We start from the raw sequence: 17,139 nt of genomic DNA, 5'->3' as shown, positions 1-17,139 counted from the left end.
CTTGTTACGAATTCTGGTCAAATCGCCGACGAAGCCTAGGGTGGAGGTTTGGGTGGCAATTCTACGGAGCAGGACGAATAAAAAATAGATACGTTCTCTAATTTATAGGTTAGGACAAAGACGTTATCTAAACGGTGTTTATTTACCCTGTGCTATGTATCATTTTGATACCATTGCCGCATGACTAGCAGAAGTTAATTCAAGTTTAGCCATCTGAGGCGCAAAGAATAGCTTTAAAACGGGCCCCTACTCATGTGAAAAAATATTCCGGAAATCAGCGAAATGCATGGTTGTTTGATGAGAAGGACAAATGTACATATGAAAACGCGATCAATTTGACTGATAGGGTATCGTTTTGCATGCCTGCAAACGTCATCCTTTCTCGCTGATAGGCGTAAGAGAGTGCTGCGTCTAGGGTGGCAATCGACATCTCGCTGCCAGCGAGAATGAAACTATCGGAAGCCAACCTGGCATTCGTGTTACGATCCTGATGTATTTATCTTTGTGATTTTAGCGTGGATTGAGGTTGGTGGGCTATCAGCAAAACAAGGCACGTTAGAGGCAGACCAGTGCGTCTCGTTGGAGTGGTATTCAAGCTTATGTTCCATATGGGCTGGTTGTAACTGGCTCCAACTATTAAACACTTAAGTCATTACCTTGTGATGCGATTGCATCCTCATGACCGCGTGGCGTAATGTGAACATTTAAACGGTGCTGGGTATGCTGTCAGTACTTAGATAGTAGCTTCCAGACTCATTGCACGCTGATTGGATCTGTCAGCGCTTGCTGCATTGTTGTCATCAAATATAGTTCAGCATCAGTATATGTTTGTGTGTGGTATACCCATAACACATGTTCTGCAGGCACGTAACTCATTTCAATTCATGAACTAAAAAAAGGATGCATCCGGGTCTCAGGATTGTATTATGATGCACAGTCCAGGTCAGACCAAATACAGACGGGATAAGACACTCAGAATGCACAGTATGATAGTTGCAGGAATCAGGTATGACCTCATTTCCTGTAGATGACATTTTGCAGGAAGCAGGATGTGATTAAGTATGTGCCCTGGTTGGCCCTGGGATGGTTCTTCTGTTTGATCATCTGAAAAACAAAGTCAGATTGTAGCCATTGGATGCATCATATGACACAAACATTACCCATATCCAAGGCGGGAAATACAACCCTGTGGTCACATGCTTTGTAAGCTCGAACCTGGTATGCGAATCGAGAAAAAATATTTCATGAAAGACGTACTCATGATTTGAATAAGAGCTGAATCCTTCAACAAGAGCCGTGAGTTAATGGTAAAGCGATTCTAAAAAAGTGGTATCGAACACAGGTCTATAGGATGATAAAATTTCGCACCTATCTGGTTCGCCGATGTTTGGTTGATGCGTGGTTTATGTAAATGATATGCGCATTTTCATCCGGTTGAATAGCTGTTAATTTGGTTAGTCGCCTCTCTCACAGGATTTAGTATGAATGCGTTAATGCGCCCACCAAGCGCCCGCTCGTTCCACACCTGCATGCCCTTCTCAGTGCTGCCACCTGTCGACCACGAACTGAGGTGAAGTCGCGGCGAATTTATCCGCCGTCCATGCCTTCACTCAGTGAGTTGTGTGTCACTTGTACTTTGTCATCTTTGATGCTTGCAACTTCCAGCCAGGGGTAAAGTTTTGCCAAATGAGTTGTGGGAGGGGTAAGCGGTGAAAGCATGACGCCGCCTGCCCCGAAATGGTCAACTAACTGTTTTTCTAGGATTCAACGTAGGTTGTTCTCAAAGTTGTGGAATCACAAGTGGGGATGAGTGGGGTGGGGGCTAAACCACACCCAACTAAATGGAAAGCTACACCCTCGCTGGGAAACACATATGATAAGTCATGCCAACCGAATGCAATCTTCCACCATGTTGGCCCTGGATGGTGAATTGAGCACCAGAAGTACGCGCTTTGCCCGGCAGATAACGGTGTGAAGTGGGAATTTGAAGTTTCACGGTATTCTTAAAAGGGCTGTTACTTATCGTGACTTTATGCTTGCATGACAGCTTGAAACACGAAAGGGCATCGGTCTTTTGCTGGCAGGTGGCATTAGCTACTGGGCCACCGAGGTGTCTGTTCACTGGTTCAAGGATATTGTGATTGCACGAAATGGTGTCGTAGGTCGTTTCTTTCGTTACATCTTTCTTCAGCGCATTTTTTGAATGTTTTTGAGTAGTAGTCAAACGTGTAACATGATATACATGAAGTTCTACAATTTATATCAGGGGCAAAATATCTAAAGAGTGGCAAATGCTGGGTGTGAACACAAGCATTATGGTCGCGTGCTGTGGTACGTCGCAGAAACATAATGTTATGAAAAACGTGACTGGCATAAAACATCCCACACTCTGAATCTCTTGCTTCATCCTGCATCCTCACGATACCACGCCTGTCCGGGGCAGACTGCGGGCGCCAGCCACGAGTGGGCCAAGAGGCCACCCGTAGGGGACCTCGACCGGACGCCCGGCGCATACGCCGCAGAGGGATCTCTGCGCGAGCTAAGCCTCGGTGGTTGGCCCCAGGCGCGTGTATCCTTCCCCACCGTTGTCAATTCTCTTTCATTTCAAAGCCCTGAAAATATCATTACTGGTGGAAATGACTAATCCAGTAACCAACCTGGCATTGCTCACACCTGGCCCAGGGGATGCCGTGATCACGGAGGCGGTTCCCCCACGACGAAGCCCTTCCATTGCGCTTGGGTTGGAATGGTCTATACGATTACCCCAAATGTGGGTAACTCTGTAGCACAATTGTTGATAGCGAGGTAGGTTCTGTTTGCGGTTCAATCCTAGGAATTTTTGTGGGATGGCGGGTGGGAAAATGTGGTTTGTTACCCTACAGTTTCAGCCTATGGTGCAAGAGACGCTAGCGCTGAGTGACAGCCCTCCACCATGTGGCCTGTGATATTTCAATCATATAGGCTAGGCACATATTAAATACATACATGAGGAACATTTTCTTTGACACTTACCAAGCTGCCTACACTTACCAAGATTGTGACCAGTCCTCTAGGATGTGACTTTGTACGCGCTCAACATACAGGACTTTGTGTCCTCTTGTTCACGGAAGCCATGACCCAGAGACTCGAAATTTGGCAGACAGAATCACAGAAGCCATCCAGTCTCGCCCGATCTTGTTCCATCAAGTGTCAGGGTGCGCTGGGGCATGATTTTAGTAGGCACTCCATGATTGGTAGCGCCATGATTATGTGCACTGATTTGGGTGCCCAAGAACCGACCTACCGCCGTGGTTAACATCACTTCAAGTGTTGTTGATCATGGGAATTTATACCTGCAAGAACGCTATTGGCTAAGGTTTGTCCATTTGCATAGCTTAAAGGCAATGCAGTTTGTTAGTATGTTTATTCTTTACATAGGGATGATGCAATCAGCATGCATTGCCTTTCACTTTCATGGGTATTCAAATTGGATTTTGTTTTGGCGTGCTGCTAGTCTACTTAAGGTTTATATTACGTACCTACTGATTACCGAAGGACGCAGTCATTTTCCCAGGATGCCCTTTCCGTACCAACATACAAGTAATGTTTTCCTTGTACTGTATGTGTTACGTACATTGCTTTAACGTTACACCAGTTGAACACCTAGTACACCTGAACACCAGTACACCTACGTACGTTACACCAGTTGAATGGCTAAGCAAACTTGGCGACGTTAATTGCCTTCCGAAACCATATTACCTTTGAAAGTCCGGTGGCCTCACTCCCGTTGGCCCCAAGATCTCGATAAAAAGCGTTCATCTACTGCGTTGTATTTACGTTTGTGCACAGCAGATCTCGTTTTATATGTTGAACGATCAGGCTGTGGGACGAGCACTTAAAGGAAATGTTTCACATTTGAAGATATTGAGAAAAGCATCAGCTCGATATGCTGTGCTGCTGCTGTTGCTGCTGTGCTATTAATGATTTTGCTACCATTCTTGATATGATGTTTTCATGACATCATCATTGCAGAGGTGGCTTTGTAATAGTCCCTGAATAAACCTTTTACCCCTTTTACGGGCGTGCAACTCAGCAACTAGAGGGCTTTGGATCTTAAAAAGGGCATGACCGTGAACTGCATCAAAAGGTCTTTAAGATGGCTATTTCAGTTCAAAACCGCATATAAATGCGGAACGTTCCCTTTAAAGCGCTCAGCATCACGCCTCAGCTCGGTGTTCGCCCTCTCCACCAGCTGCTGCTTGAAGTGGTGGAAGAAGACAGGGGTGTTGCATATCAGATCCGGCATGTGGAACCATAGGATGTACACGTACGGGGTGAAGGCGCCGCCCTGGCACACCGAGAGACACGGCGTGTGTCACTCGTCACACATTTTCCCCAGCACCGCTCTGGCTACAAACCATGACCGACACATCCCCCGAATCGGAGTGTATCAGTTTCATCAACTGCCGTCCACGTTCCTCCACTGGTAGTACATTGTCAGGTTGTTCGACAGCGGCTCGCGGTCCTGAAGATTCGGCCTGGTTGACACCTGCAGATTGTCACATATTTTTTAATTTATTTTGCCCCTCAGGATCTTCCACATCTGCTGCTCCAGCTGTGGTAGCCTGCCAGACTTTGCCAGTTGGACCTTCACGTTTAGGAAGATGCGATCAGACACCCGCAGCACCAGGTGCATCTCGCCGGCGATGACACGGCTGACGGGGATTTGCACCATCATCATGGGGCACATTTTCATGCCCTGTCGATCTGCCATCTTCGTTTTCGATGTCATGGGCTTCCGGTCCGGGGCGGCCATGGCGTCGATGGTGCACGGGCTGACCCGTTCGTTGTGTTTCTTGGTCTAACTGACGGTACAGTGCGGGCGTGGAAAGTCACTCGGACCTCCTGCCATACCGAACACTATCCACACGAACTTGAGGTCCGCTCCCTGGTAGAACTGGACCGAGATCCCATCGATGTTGTGTGAGTCCTCCTGCTTCCCGTCGACCTGCTTCAGGACGGCCACCAGGTCGGGATTTTCGGCGTCCTCGTTACCATTTACGCAGGCCATGACGATCGCCGACCGCTTGACGGGCAGTTGGCTGACGAGCTCCACAGCGATATTTACATATCCGATCTTGCGGCAGCTGATTCCATCACCGCTGATCTTAAGCCAGAGCTGATCCGGTTGATCACTCGCCCACCCGATCAGTGCGCGCCTGATCGGCGCGCCGACAGCGGCAGCTTCGAGGGCAACGGGGTTCGGTACACTGCGCCGTCGCTCTGCTGTCTCCAAACGCAACCGTTTGTCCCTGGTGACGCGTACAGCATGGCATGTCTCGGTCGTGTAACTCGCCGTATTGGCGGAATGAGACACCTGATGCCGCGACGCGGCGCAGCGCCTTAGTCAGCGACTCAGTAAGGATGCGCCTAACCACTTTCCGCCTTCCTTAGACGCCTCCGTTTGCCTTGCTTCCCTACAGAAGCTGGCCTAATTTGCGAGACATTTACCAGGTTTACATAGGCAGCTGTGATTCGAATTAAGCCGGGACGCCTCCTCGATCCCAACTATCTGGCCCATGCATACACTCACGCGCCGCTCCGATAATTCGAAATAACAAGCCGGTGGAAGTCCTTTCCCGTGAGAGGAACATCCGTTCAGGAAAGGATTTCGATTGGATTATCGGTGGTCAAGGCTGCCAAAGGCATAGTCGCCGGCAAAAGCACATATCACCGGAATTGCCTGTCGTATGCATTGCTGTTCGTCATTTCAGCTGTTTGGTTTTGCCGGTTTTCAAGAGTTCTTGCTCACTGTTTAAAACACTCCAAGATGGAAAAGAAAAAGGAAAACTGTGAGGAAGGCGAGGTGAACACCATGTTGGAAGTCATCCAAGAGCTCCAGTTATCAAGAGCCTTGAATGGAAAACGTCACAGGACCGCACACGTAAGTTACGCGTGTTTTGCGGATGACCTAGAGCGATCTGTTAAGGAAGTGGGTGTCAGGTTTGTGTACCGTTTTTGTCTGGCTCAAGTTAAGATTAATTTATATATGCGGCAGGCTCCATGCTTCCAAAAGGTTTATGAAACTAATGTTGGCCATTATACCTAGTTTTGCCAGCGATCTCGTGCAGTTTTGGATTGCTCTTAAAATATTTGCAGGGCATACTACTAAATTTCCCTCAGTCAGGAAATGCCTCCATCCAACTGGCATGGAGGTGCGGATGTTGGGGGCAGGGAAAAGTTTTTCAGACATTCCTCCTATGCCTTTAGCATTTAGTGAACAATTTATCTGATGGACAGATCTGCTCAAACTTTGACACCTTAAAGGAATGTTAAGTTACACTACAATGAACAGCTGTAGCCAGCTGTGATCAAATGGCTGCGAAGCAGGGGCTTAATCGACTGCTATTGATCTAGTCATGTAACTGGTTGTTTTTAGGTGTGCTGTGGGTGAGATAGGTGGTTGAATAACACCTGCATCATATACAAAGCATACAGAAATCTAGAATATTGCATACTCAGCATCGGTTGTGAAATCTATTTTCAAAGTTTCAAAGAATGAGCATTTGGAAACAACAAGAAAACAACTGTGAATGGTGGATGAAAGCTGTCATCAGTATATGAACCAAGTGATACTTTGTGCCAAAGTATCTGCAGCATGGGTAGCGTGGCCTTGGTGCATAACACTACTGCATAACACTAACATAGCACTACACTACTACTCTTTGTACTGGTGAGCAGATTTATTACCTTGGTGCCACGCTGTGTTTGATGTCTATGCATGTCACAAGGCAACTTTACTTTCATCATAACGATTAAGTTGTTATGACCAGCTAAGATTGCCTTGGTCATGACACAGTTATCTGGCTGGTTTACATAGGGCTTCTGGGACGTCCAAATACTGTTTGTATCACCTAGGCATCAATCTGTATCCACCCAACGCTGTTGACCGCAAGGATGTCACAGGTGTACCTCCACCATCGGATGTCATGAAAGCGAATATCTGCATACTTACTTGTCAGTCAATGGCAAGTCTGAATGGAAACACTGCTCTCACCACACAGGATTTTAGCACCATTTCTTGATAGCTGTAATGACGATATTATTTTTCAGAGTGCTGGCAATACCAGTTATTTCTCATTGTGCAACCGTATAAGAAGAACTATTCCATACATGGTGCGTGCATGCATGTAATGCTTACTACTGAGCTTGAGGGGGAAGCCATCCTTTAGTAAAACTTCTGGCACACCAGACATTTCATACTTCTCTTTTCTAAGAGCCAGCAACAATTTCCAACCGCAATTTTTGCCACTTACTGTGTATGGTTGGGGCCGGGGGAAGAAGGTGGCATGGTGCTGGGTGGCCCAGTTGATCAGGGTGTGGGAATTTGTGAGTGTAATTGGTCGTTGTAAAGATATGCTTGTTTCCTGCAATCCCAAGCATTCGGAGCAATGACGCCCAAGCAGGTGATGGCCGTGAGCGAATCATCGAAAACTTCCCGGATGCACGTAAGCTGGTTATCCTTAGCACGGGCAATAGTACTTATCATCACGTGTCATCCGAGAGACTGCAGTAGACCTTTCATTGTGCTCCCCTGCCATAGCTACTTTCTTTGACTGGTCTGTTAGTGGAAATATGCATGATAGTGATCATTTTCCCATTAAAATCTACGCCATACCACCACTGATGACGCTGCCCTCGGTTCCGATGCCACGATGCCCCGATGAACTCTACACCAGGCTGACTGGGCCAAACTTGAAGAAATTAGCTCTCATATTGATACACCATACACTACACGAGAACAGGGGATAGACCAGATCACAACCATTCTTCGCACAGCAGCTTACATGAAAGAAAAGGCAGCAATTTCAGCAGAATTTCCTCCCAAAGTTGGCGGTTAGCCTTTCCGTAGATAAGCGTTTTTCCCTGCTTAGCGTTTTTCTTAGAATGTTGTGATCACATGTCGAAATTTCCGCAGTAAAATCACATACTTCAGGGATCTGTGAACAATCGTTTGAAGGCGACCGCAAAAAAGAGACAAAAAATAATTGTTCGAGAGGGAAGGGGCACAGTTGGCCCGTCCTGCCTCGATGGAGGCCGTGAGTTCGATCCTTACCTAGGGCACGTTTTAAGGCACCCACGGTTTGTACCGGTTCTCGAGTCATATCATTCAGCAGGCATGGGATCCTTCCGCTACCCTTCCCTAAGTAACACGAGCGTCCGTTTTCGCCGGCGCGTAGCTCAAGAGGTAGAGGGGCTTAATTAAGTTTTCAGAAGGACAGGATTGGTAACAGCATTGAGAGGTTTTCAGTCGGATATTTCACTTCAAAACCCCATGAATATGTGGAACACTCCCTTTAAGTGAAACCATGGAGCCGTTAACAACACCCATCACCCTACGACTTTGTTGCATACGTCGCAGCTTCTGTTCCAAGACTTTCCAAGGACGTGGTATGACTCAGTTTTGTGCACGAACCCCAGCTTGCGGCCCAACCAGTTGCGATCAAGGCCTGAGTCGGACACGACGGTATGTGGATATTCGGGTCGGGAACTTCTTGGCAGAAAAGCTGCCATATCGCTGGCATTTCTTCGCTGTGGTGGAAACACTGAATTACAGGAGTATCGGTTCAGTTCACCCGCCAAAAATGAAAAACCATCCCAAGACCGCTTAGTCTGCAACACAAAATTATCGGAAATTACGGTATTAAGTTCCAAACCGAAAACCGCTCTGTTCCCTCCGCTACACCCCCGCAAACAAGGGAAGACTATTTCGGAGAATGTTTGAAGGCTACCTCTGCATTCATGACGTCATAATAACGCCGGTTAAATCCTGCCATTCCACAAACCGCACGTCAATCAAGGCCTATAAGCATGTAATGGCCGAGTCATTAATATATGACGTTTGTGGGCAGGATTTCCAGGTATAACGACCGTCAATTAGCCCACAGCCCATGCTGTGGAAGGTACCATGACGTAATCAAACAATGACGTATCGAGGAGCATATTTACTTAGCGGAGAAAATGCGTTGTCTACGGAAGTCTTTTCCGTTTAACTATACCAATACCTACAAGTGAGCTTATTGCATGATAGCTGATGCCTGTTTCAATATCTTCAGATATCTACAATTATGTCATTATCTTTATAGATTTCAACGCCTCCAAATGTCTATTAATAGTTGCATTCCCTTTAACGTCGATATTAAAGGGAATGTTTTACCTTCGAAGATAGTGAGGAAAGCATCAGATATGATTGGAAAAGCTTACTTGTAACTGTTGGTAGGCTTTCAAGGTTCAAAAAACGATCGTAAGTACCAAAATTCCAAAGTTTGTAAAAATGCACCCTATTACGTCATGGCTTGATGGCGTCATGGAATCGTTTTCTGATGACAGCATTACCTGACAGCGTCTGGCAGCCAGACCTAAAGAATATCTCGAAAGGCACGAAAGCTGACGCCTGCCGGCCATTCTCGTCACGGGTGCTGCAGCGAATGGCAGATAAGAGAATAGCTTGTTTGTAAATTTTTATTGATAATGGTCGTGGGAAAAGCTTTGGTCGGCTGATTGACATACACAACGTAGCAATCGCCAGCTTTTATGGCAGATTATTCATATCGAAGCTGCTGCTGCTTATATGCTTAAAAACGGTCCTTTAGTGTAATGAATCTCTTACCGAAACCTGCCAACGACTGTTGAGAACGTCAGTACTGTGTTGTCTCGCCCTATCCTTGTCTGCAGTGCTGTGGCCCTAACATTGCTATCTTGTGATCTGCACATTAGTTACTTTCTTCATTATTTGTAACTGGAAATGCAGTCACATGAAAAAATTAACAATAAATATGTAACATTGCAGTGAATTGATTGCCAAAACGTCGTTGTTGCTATCGTAAAGATGGTTAGGTTGAGCTACCAGGAATGTTTTCCTGCTAATGATTATTCATGCAGTCGCTACTTCACTCTGATATAACCATTTTGGTTTGTGTGCAACAACATTATCGCTGGTGATAGTCCTTTGGGAGTGGTAAATCAGCTGTTACCAGTCATTCATAAATTATAAGCTGTTATCTCATAGGCTTGACATAGAGTAGTCAACCGATGTCGTACATCGTGTAACGGCACAGGTCTACAGCGGCATTGTGGTACTACCTCAGCGCTGTGCTGTGGCATGGCACAATGAACAATGATACGGCTTTTGTACTGCAATCTCTGCCGCTTTCACAGTAAATTCCAAACGCCGATCGGCTTTTGTCGTTGAAATGGTGGTTCACAATTCGTGCATCGAAGACATGGCTCAGAGGCTGAATAGCAGGAGTGAAATTGGACTCGTAGCACTGGTTTGTTTATACAGTAATACAGAAGTGCAGTTTAATATCACGTAAGCCATTTGTGAAGATGAAAACAATAGCCAAAACTTACCCATGCATTCCAAATGCTGACCTATCTCTGCGACGCAGCTAGTGCCAGGCTGAGGAACACCGGAGACGGAGGGCGGAGCTGGTGCCTGTATCAGGTCGTCCAAGTCTGAGAGCATCGCTTGCACCCGGCACATCACTTCGCAGACTGAGCGACAAAAATCATGGATTAGACCCTCATGGATTAGACTCCATCGTTTCAGTGGATCCCGTGTACTGGCGGGGGCGCATACGTCAGTCTGTCGGAACACTCCTGGTCGTTCAAGGGGCCACCAAGTTGGTATTGAGTTTTTTTCTCGTTGCTCTAAGGATCTTTACTTGTTGATGGAAGCCTCTAGCTTGGTTGCCGCGGCACCCATCATAGCTCAGGTTCCGTCTCGGTGCCTCTTGGCCTGGGTGCGTTAGCTTAGAGCAGCAGTCGGATATACGTTGATGAAGTTCTAACCGCGCAGGTTGTTGAGCAATTTTGAAGTGCCGTCACCGTCACATGTGGCATTTCCAGCTACATCAAGCCGACCTGCTCAGTGTGATCAGGTCTTGGTTGCTGATTACTGCAGAGTTGTCGCTTTGTTATGAAGAAAGTAAAACATATTCAGCATTTAAACTTCTTTTATGCGGGAACCTTGACACTTGTGGCCACGGGGAAACGTATGCATCAGAATGACCATATTTACCATGATCTGCGCGAAATGAAAAAGGTCCATGCGTGCATACGTGAGACGCCCTATTTTTCCCGGACTGCGTGCAGTAAGATGGGTCTCGCCTAACAACCAACATACTGAACAACATGCAAGGAGATACACACAATACATACATTGACTCTGATGGCCGCAATGCGAGAATTTTCGGGGGCCCAAACTCTAGAGGGCCCGCAAAATTTCGTATTTTCCCCCTTTGCTTGACAAATCTTGAAATCCGCCCCCGAGCACTACATAGGCGCCTTCCCCAGATCAAACAACAGCCTCGCACGCCCGGCGTTGCAGCTCGCCATACGCCGCGCGACATCGGCCTGGGCCGTGACACAAAGCGATAGCCAATAAGCAAGCGGAAAAGATCACGCATCGTGAGGATGATGGATGGTGAACTACGCAAGTCGGCATGTGCGTTTAATGTAGTGCAAAAGTAAGCTAAACGCAACCTTAATCGACGAGTGAGTGGGGTCTAGTTAACACTGCTCACCCACATTGAAAAGGGGGGGGGGGCATGACCCTCTGCCCCCTCCCCTTGCCCCCCCCCCCCCCCCCCCCCCGTTCCCACACACTGATTTTGCGTACTGAGGGCTCGGTAGCGCAGTAGGCAGCGCGTCAGTCTCATAATCTGAAGGCCGTGTAGTTCGATCCTCACCCGGGGCACGTTTTAAGACGCGCAAATATCTTGGTGTTCCTCATATGGCGGTCATTCAGAAAGCCTACGATCACATCGCAAACCTAATAACAGCTTTCTGTTCCAAGACTCTTCCGGGACGTGATGTCTAACCAAGAGGGTTTTCGTTCGGCTGCGCGAACCCTACCTTGCAGTTCAGCCAGCTGGAGGTACGGCCTGGGTCAGACACGACGTTCGTGGGTATTCAGGGTGGTATCTGCTTGCCTGGGGAGCTCCACATCGCTGGATATTTCGTCGCTGCGGTCGAAAGAACGAATTGGATAAGTACCGGTTCAGTTCACCGACCATAAATGAAAATAATTCCAGTCCGCTGAGTTGGGCAACAACAAAGTTATCAAAAGCTATGAGATTAAGTCGCGAACTAAATTAACTGCGAAATGTATTGCGCAGATCGAGCACGTTTAACGATCTTGTCCACGGGTGAAAGTTGGCCTGGGGCCATTGAGCGGTCATATTCTTGATTTTAATTCCCTCATACAGTTTCGCGTTAATGGTAGTCAAGTCTTCCTTGGGGATAGAACTCTAAATGGGGTTGTCTGGGACTGCAAGCACTGCGACGTGCCGGCTGAGATAATACGCATGTATGCCTCCCAGTCCACAATATAAACTGTTTGACGGTTTTCAACAGCAGACATCAGATGATGACGATGACGCTGTGAGTGGCGCGAGGGTTTGATCGTGCGCCGCTGGAAGTCGCCGCTGTTTCACTAAAAGGCCGATAGCAACAACTTTGGTGAGAGATAATATTTAATTTGTAACGAACTTTCTGCCTTCAAATGTAACACTCGTGGATTAGAACCTAGCTGTAGAATTCACGGTGACTTAATCTACGTTATGCTCAAACCTGACATATTTGGGACTTCCTTAGAGTGCTTAGATGTATGAGGTGTTAACATAGTTCGTCTACTTCAAAATACATTGTGCTATTTTGGTCTTCGGTGTGTTAATGATATATGATAATAACTTTGCTGTCACTTCTAGATATGTTGTATTCTGGATGCGTGTACCAGCGTGCTTGCTTCACTTGATAACGGTGTTGTGTTTGTTTCAGAAACCAAAACAGTGTGTAAGAGAAGAAATACAAACGTCTCAAAGTCCTTTAATCGGCCGTCGATGGCAGTTTCAAAGCTGTCACCTGCGTCCACCTTTATTTCCACCCCCTAACATTCACCGATTATCTCCCATGAACCATGTCGAATGACCATTTCCTTTCACATTCAATGCAACACATGTAGCCAAGGTATGACGAAAGCCTGCTAAGTTCATGTGTTTGTTCAAGGTTAAATATACAGGTTGAGACTCGCATTCAGGGGTGAAGGTTATGTGGATTATAATTTGCCGCCTCTTTGTTTTCTATGTTTCTGTGGCACACGTCGCATGATTGTCACTTCAGCCAGTGCTATGGTAAAAATCAGTTTGCTAGGTTTTTCAATTTGCTGGATTGTTTCAATTTTTCAGCTTCCTGGCAACAGTCTGTCGCAGGACCTTGGTAGGGGCTCACGGTGCGGCAGTATTGTTCAGTCGGTCTCCATGCTGTTTCGAAAAAATATTCCTGCAGCACTGATGAAGTTGAAGAAGACGATGCAGACTGAAGAAGAGGCACTGCAGAAGTTGAAGTCTGACCTTGAAGTTTGATGGTGAAGTGCACTACTGTTACTTTCCTTCCATTGTTTCTGTACTCTACTACCTGTTTGTCTTCTGGCCACAATGTCGGTTACGGAGCTGAAACAGAAATGTCGTAGGTTGCTCAGTGTTCTGACAAGAGTTCGCAGGAGAGCTTCCGTGGTGATCGACAGTAGAGGTAGTAGAACACAGCTAATTTCCATCAGTTCTGAGCTTGATCACGCTTTAGGAAAGTTGAAAGAGGTTTATGATGGGCGTGTTGCCGCGCTCACTTCCGAGGAAGACAAGGCTCAAGCCAATCAATACTTTGAAGATGCAGAGAAGCAGCACGACAAGGCTGTAGGCGGCATTGAAACCTACCTGACAGAAAGAATAATAGTTCGTCAGTTGCATCGCATCAGCTATCTCAAGCGTCTTCAAAGTCATCAGCCTCCCGAGAGGCTGACACAGTTAAAAGTGAAGCACCTGGAGACAGCTCAGCTGGAGCGCCGACTAGCGGAAGAAAAGGAGGAGCAAGACGTGCAGAGGCAGCGCAAGTTGTAAAAAGCCAGAGAGGCGTATTATCAGCGCATACGGTTCCACGTTGGCCTATTTTAAAACTGATCATAAGCTAAAAAGGTGGAGATGGGGTACCGTGGTTAAAGGCGCATAGTCAAGTGCGGGGAAAAAGCCGTTTATGGTGCCTGGCGGGACCTACCATCCCGCCAATGCTCCGGTCACCCGCTTCATCCTAGATCTGTGACTCACATGGGTTGTGTGTTAATGTCGGCTGGACCAACTAAACAACTTGCCGAGTCGCGCGCTAGCATCATCTGGCTCGTATGCTGACCAATGGGCTCCTCAATATGAATTCGCCCTTTTGGGGAGGCGTGACAGCAGCAGCCGGCGGCGCACAAACATCCAGCAGCGGCCCGGTAGCACCGCAGCGCAAGAACGCCCACCACGGACCCCACCCCTCCCCCACAATCCCAGAAATTTATCCATTCCAAGGGCTTGGATCAAATCTTTAAAATAGTCACCTTAGCATTCATGATGTTGTATTAACGTCATTCAAATCCTGCCAATCCCCAAGCGGCAATCAAGGCCAAGAAAAATATACGTGTCAAGGCCTTCATATCTGGTGTTCGTGAGTGTAATTTCCAGATGGAACGGCCGTCAATTGGCTCTCAATCATTGTTGTGGAAGGTACGATGACGCAATCAAACCATGACGCATTGAGAAGCATCTTTACTGTGCAGAGCATTGTACGGTATAGAAAAGTCTCTTGCACTTAAAAAGTGTACCTGTAAGTGAGCTTGTTTCGTCATATCTCATGCTTGCTGCAATATCTTCAAATATGAAACATTCCCGTGAAGATGTTGATGTGCAGCCTCCCAAAACATTCCTAAACAATTGATGTGTAGTTGGTGCCATCTGGGAACCATGCAAGACCTGCCATATGGTTTTACCTATCTCATTTCATTGAACACCCAGGTGATGGTGGTGTTTGTTGTCTTGGAAACCTCGTACAAGCCAATTTTAGCTATCATGGCCTTAGAGCTGACGTCAGATTTTGAACGCTGAGCTGTCTGCAGGTAAGACTTCATGTGCATGCATGGAATATAATATCATGAAATCATCTGCTAGATTTATTTTATCCATCTCCTCTCCTGTCTATGTCAGGATGATGCCATTAAGCTTACACTAATGCAGTGAACTGCATGATGGCCATGCTAAACATGCTGTTTGGTCATGACTCATGGGTTGAACCGTCGCTGTAATTCGCAGTCCAGCTCCGGCGTTCTCCAGGCCGGCCCTCTCCAGCTCGGTGCTCCCCCCCTGGCACTCTCCAGCCCGGTGCTTTCCACCCTGGCGCCCTCCATCCCGGCGCTCTCCAGCCCGGTGCTTTCCACCCTGGCGCTCTCCATCCCGGCGCTCTCCAGCCAGGCGCTCTCCAGCCTGGCTCTCTCCAGCCCGGCGCTCTCCAACCTGGCGCTCTCCAGCCCGGTGCTCTCCAACCCGGCGCTCTCAAGCCCGGTGCTCTCCAACGCGGTGCTCTCCAGCCTAGTGTTCCGCAACCCGGTGTATTCCAACCCGGCGCTCTCCAACCCGGCGCTCTCAAACCTGGTGCCCTCCATCCCGGCGCTCTCCAGCCCGGTGCTCTCCAACGCGGTGCTCTCCAGCCCGTGTTCCGCAATCCGATGTCTTCCATCCCGGCGCTCTCCAATCCGGCGCTCTCAAGTCCGGCGCTCTGCAGTCCAGCTCCGCTACTCCCCAGCTCGGCTGTGTTTAGAGACAGTCCAGTGAGAACGCATGGATATGTTTCAATTGGCGTTTTGGGTTCAGTTCTGTCAACACGCTGTCGCATTTTTGCCGTGGTCAAATCATTGATTGAAGTACTTAAACCGTTCCTCCTGCATCTCATCTCTGAGAACGTCACAATCTAACCAATGTGGTAATCATATGGATTTGGGGAAGAAGAACCGGGCTGGTATGTATATGTACATATATATATATATTATATATATATTATTATATATTATATATATATATATATGTTGGGTGTGACGTTAAACTGGCAACTAGCCCAAGGAATTAGACTGAAATGGTTGGCCAAAAAACACCCATTTTGCCGGACGTTGGCCATTGTGGTGGCGGGACCATGATGTCTGCAGCAAGGCGTGCTGAGTGACGGGTCTGATTCCAAAGTCGCCACTGCATATAATTCGGTCAAAAATCCCTTTATTTGAGGCTGCGTGGTATTTTGTCACTTATTCATCTGTTACGACCGTGCTTACTGGGTCGAATCCATGGTTCTCGTCGCTCAGTCTGCGAAACATTGCACATGACGCAAGCGGTCCTTTCAGACCTGGACGACCCTGACCCAGGCGCCAGCGCACCGCGCTCCGTCTCCGGTGCTCCCCAGCCCAGCATCAGCTGTGTCGCAGGAACAGGCCAGCAGTTGGAATGCACGGATAAGTTAAAATAGTGTTTTTTGTGAGTTTCATAAACGGCTTACGTGATTCAAACTCAACTTCTATATTACTGTATGAACCATGCTAGTGCTATGAGTACAATTTGACGCACGACCCTTTCAGCGGTGGAACCCGTCTCGATGCACGGGCTGTGGAATACTATTTTAACGATGAAAACGCCGTTTTTTTCTTTCATAAATTATGGCTACGTACGCAAACGTGAGGTCTCTTGAGTCATACACCGAGTCCCGAAAGAGTCTTGGAACAGAAGCTGCGCGAAATGCAAGAAAGCACTAAGGTGCTGGCGTCGTGAACAAGTTCCACGGTCTCAGTTAAATGGGGCGTATGCTACGTAAGAGATGGGTTGCGGTAAGATCGCAAGCTTGCTGAATGATGTCATTCGAGAAACGGTAAGGTCTGCGGTCGTCTTAAAACTTGCCCCGGGTGAGGATCGAACTCACGGCCTTCAGATTATGAGACCGACGCGCTGCCTTCTGCGCTACCGAGGCCCTTGATATACAAAATTGGTCATTAACGAACGCCACACGCCCTCCTCTAATGAAGGGGTGTTCAAGCATCAATCTGATGGAGGAATTGGAGTGGGGTGTTGGTGAAAGGGATAACCAGGGTTCGATCCAGTGGGAGAAGACCTGATGCTACCTTTGGGCTCCAAAGGGGCCATAGTGGGTCGAACAGGCGCAGTTACTACACAAAAACGCAACAAAATTGGACGTCGTCGCGTTTCCCCGGCGGCCAAGAACGATCACAAGCGAAAGTGGAGGGCCCACGAG

At 47.6% G+C, this 17,139-nt stretch overlaps 3 non-coding genes across 3 annotated transcripts; 2 read left to right on the top strand and 1 right to left on the bottom strand.

Annotated features, from left to right (window-relative positions):
* The first annotated feature begins 2,667 nt into the window (after positions 1–2,667).
* On the top strand, positions 2,668–2,832 carry LOC119102103 (U1 spliceosomal RNA). The gene has a single exon (XR_005094648.1). It is a non-coding gene; the product is annotated as a U1 spliceosomal RNA (small nuclear RNA).
* Positions 2,833–11,666: 8,834 nt separating this feature from the next.
* TRNAM-CAU (transfer RNA methionine (anticodon CAU)) lies at positions 11,667–11,740 on the top strand. Its single transcript has one exon. It is a non-coding gene; the product is annotated as a tRNA-Met (tRNA).
* A 5,044-nt stretch (positions 11,741–16,784) lies between these two features.
* On the bottom strand, positions 16,785–16,857 carry TRNAM-CAU (transfer RNA methionine (anticodon CAU)). Its single transcript has one exon. It is a non-coding gene; the product is annotated as a tRNA-Met (tRNA).
* Positions 16,858–17,139: the final 282 nt, after the last annotated feature.

This window comes from Pollicipes pollicipes, unplaced genomic scaffold (assembly GCF_011947565.3).
Source record: "Pollicipes pollicipes isolate AB1234 unplaced genomic scaffold, Ppol_2.1 Scaffold_5594;HRSCAF=6620_pilon_pilon_pilon, whole genome shotgun sequence".
Lineage (NCBI taxonomy): Eukaryota > Metazoa > Arthropoda > Thecostraca > Pollicipedomorpha > Pollicipedidae > Pollicipes > Pollicipes pollicipes.
Note: the sequence above shows the minus strand (reverse complement) of the source record. Positions and strands in the feature narration are given on the sequence as shown.